General features: G+C 51.7%; 1 protein-coding gene across 1 annotated transcript in view; it reads left to right on the top strand.

The window, feature by feature from the left end:
• Positions 1 to 3,203, top strand: part of AR (androgen receptor) — a gene marked incomplete at its 5' end in the record, with an annotated part of 18,064 nt that overhangs the window by 845 nt on the left and 14,016 nt on the right. The gene's annotated exons all lie outside the window — the stretch shown is intronic.

Here is a 3,203-nt window from a genome sequence, read left to right as displayed (position 1 = left end):
GGGCCTCCTGCCTCTGGCGTGACCTTCCCCTCCCGTGCCTGTCGAGCGGAGGTCCCAGGCTGATGGGTGCTCACCTGCTGCTGTCAGGACACCGCCTCTCGGTTAATTCTGACACTGTCCTGTGCTTCCTCGGAGTCACATTTTCCCGCGTTCATCAGGCATGCCAGGAGGGAGTGCGGTAGCGCTGGTTCAGGGAAGACTCCGGGCTGTGACATAAGAGGACAACAGCATCCCGTTGCCATAATAGGACAGTCAAATAATGTCAGTAGATAATAAGTTTGGCAAATTTCCGCCAAGTAAATAATTTACAGATGGATCTCTTTGCTATACATCGATTCTGTGTCAGGCCAAATGGATTGGCTTGGGCAGCCAGAGTAAATAGCAGATGCTTGTTTAAGTCAGCAGGTTATTGTTGATTTATAGTAAGCAGAGCCTCTGCTTGCCCTCTCAGAGGAGCTGCTGAGGAAACAGCCTGTGCCGGGTGGCTGGTCCCAGAGGGGCTCGTCCCGTCACGCCGGGGTGACCTGAGGTGGCTGCTGGGGGGAGGAGGCAGCCTGGGCTGCCTGCACTGCCCTTAGTCGTGTGCCACGGAGCCGATCCCTCCTGATGGTGCTGTATCGTTAATGTCAGTGGTATTTGTGCCTCTTCTTAATTTTCAAGCCTCCAGGTACCGCAGGAGGTTACAGAGGTTTGGCCGTGGTGGGACCGGGGAGCAGCAGCCCTTTCCCTCTGCCCTGGAGGACGAGCAGTGGTGATGGGAGGCACCTGCTTGAGTGTGAGGTTTCGCCTTACGTTTCCCCGAGGTGGATGGGTAGAGGCTATTTTGGAGAGGAGACAATAAATCAGGCTCCTTTATAAATGCTGAGTGCAGGGTGGTGGTAGGTGATGATTTCTGTGCTAACTCTTGGTGATTTTCCAGCTAGACTTTTTCTTCTGCACGTTGAGGAGCAATGTTGAAAGCTGTTCTCGTGCCTTAAAGTGCTTGAAATGCGTCTGAAAACCTTAGGTCACCTTTGGGGATTTTTTGCAATGGCAGATCAGAAAGCTTTTCTTCTACCACTGTTACCTCCCTTCTAAGGGATTAGAAAGGAAAAAGACTTAAAACAAAAAAATTTACGAGATTGATTCCTCTTCCCTTCTGCAGCACGCTGAGGGATTTGCGTGGTTTCCGTTAGAGCAGATCACTCCTGCTTTGATAAAATCTTTGACAGATTTCGGGTTTCCTGCAAGCTCAAGTCCAGCCAGTTCTTCCAGACAGATTCTGGAAGAGTTAACAGAAAAGTCCTGAATACTTTCCTGATCTCTTTCTGTCAGCTCTCTCAATTTATAGACTCTCCCAAGCTGTCCAGGTTATATATAGGCCGGCTCTAAAATGTGCCCTGCAGATTCTTCAGCTCTGATGTGGACTCCCGCACTTAGGACATGGGCAGCCTCCTTTTTGTAATGGAACCTGGTCTTTGTCTCCTGTGGGTCTTTCACCCCCCTCTGGTGGCTTCCAGAGCCTTGGGGCTGCCACACACACGCACACTCACACACACGCTGCCTGGGGAGGTGGACGACTCCTCCCAAGTCCTCTTTCTCGTACAGTAACTGAAGGTTTGTTAAACAAAAAAGTGCATCCACTTCAGCACGTATTTTACTTTTTCTTGATGGAAGTGGGCAGGACATTGCTTTGCATGGAAGGGGTGGCTCAAACGAGTTTGGTCCTCATGATACCACACTTGTCCCTGAAACAGAAGAATGCTCCAAACATGACACACTTCCAAAATTGCTGCTCCAGGGGTTCCTGTTGTCCGATCCCATCCAGAAAGAGACTCATTTTTGGGTCCCCTGCATCCATTTGGGAGAAACGGGAACGCTTCCTCTTCCAACCAAGACTGCAGGAGATCCGGTGGTCACCTTGGCCAGGTCAGAGCTGCCCCTGTGCGGCGTTTCTGGCAGCGCGGGGCTGGGATGCCTGAGGCTCTACTTGTGATGGGACTGCCTTTAAATAGCTGAGGGCTAAATGAAAAAAATAAGAGTATTTGGCAGATTTCCTGGCGGGCTAACAGCCAGACCACTGGGCAGCCCAGTCTCATTCCCTCCAAGTCACTCTCCTTGTGGGTTATTGTTCTACGTCCTGACCTGCTGAGGATTAGCCTCGCACCAGAGAAACATCTTTGGACCAACTCAACAGTTTCTTGCTCGTTTTCAGGATGACAACAAGTTGAGGTGAACTGTTTTCAGAGAACATCACCATGTTTTGAAGTGCTTTCTTCTCCTTCCTGATCTGCAAAAGAGTTTGGCTGGGTGCTTTTCCTTTTGTTTTCTTTAGTCTTCTGGTAAACCCAGGTGACTGTCAGGAAAATGTCTTTGCAAAGAGGATTTATTAATAGTGGCACGGTGTTGATTCCTGAGAGCTGTGCCCTCTTTGATTATTTCTAATGGGAGTGTAAAGCGTGAGCTTTGGAGCAGTCTCAGCACCAAACCTGCTGGCTAAGCCCTTGCCACAGGCCAGCTGGCGACAGCGGCAGGGACCAGAGGTTTTGCAGAAGGACACTAGAAACGCTGTGGTTGCGTGAGGCCTTGGGGGATTCACTTCCTCAGAAAGCTTGGCCATATCCCTCCGTGGCTAGGATTTGGTTTGTGCCCTGAAATGCAAGGATGTATCTCTCTTCCAGCAGGCATTTAATGCGTTCTCACATTCACGATCATAAATCTTACGCCAGACATCTGGACAGATTGCTTTCTGGAAGAGAAAGCTTCTTCAGGCACAACCACTCATGTGGCAACAGGCTTTTGGTTAAATAACTTCTCCAGATTGAGCAACTGATCTTTCTCCATAAATCTTTATTTTTCGCCAAGACTGGGAAGCTGCTCTTCTCTGCACTGCTGATGCTCGCGGCAGCCCCAGGGGCTGGGCAGGAGGACTTGAGGGTGGCAGAAGCACCTTTCTGCCAGGTGCAAGGTGGCACAGGAGGGACCTGATGCCGGAGGGTCCCATGAAGGGGCAGCATGTCCCCACGAGAGCAGGGGGGCTGCAGCCACCCGTGAGAGCTGCGGTGGCAGAGGCTGAGCTCCCGGGTTCCTGTGCCCGGCTGGGAGGGCAGAGGGGCGCTGAGCACCTCGGGCACTTCGCTCCTCGCCTACACGCGTGCCGAGTGGGGTCTGGGAGGGAGAGAGGGCTTCTCTGGGCATACGTCCGTGGGGCTGTCAGCTGGGTA

This window comes from Apaloderma vittatum, unplaced genomic scaffold, assembly GCF_000703405.1.
Source record: "Apaloderma vittatum isolate BGI_N311 unplaced genomic scaffold, ASM70340v1 scaffold24877, whole genome shotgun sequence".
NCBI lineage: Eukaryota > Metazoa > Chordata > Aves > Trogoniformes > Trogonidae > Apaloderma > Apaloderma vittatum.
The sequence above is the reverse complement of the archived record's forward strand: the minus strand, read 5'-3'. Positions and strand labels throughout refer to the sequence as shown.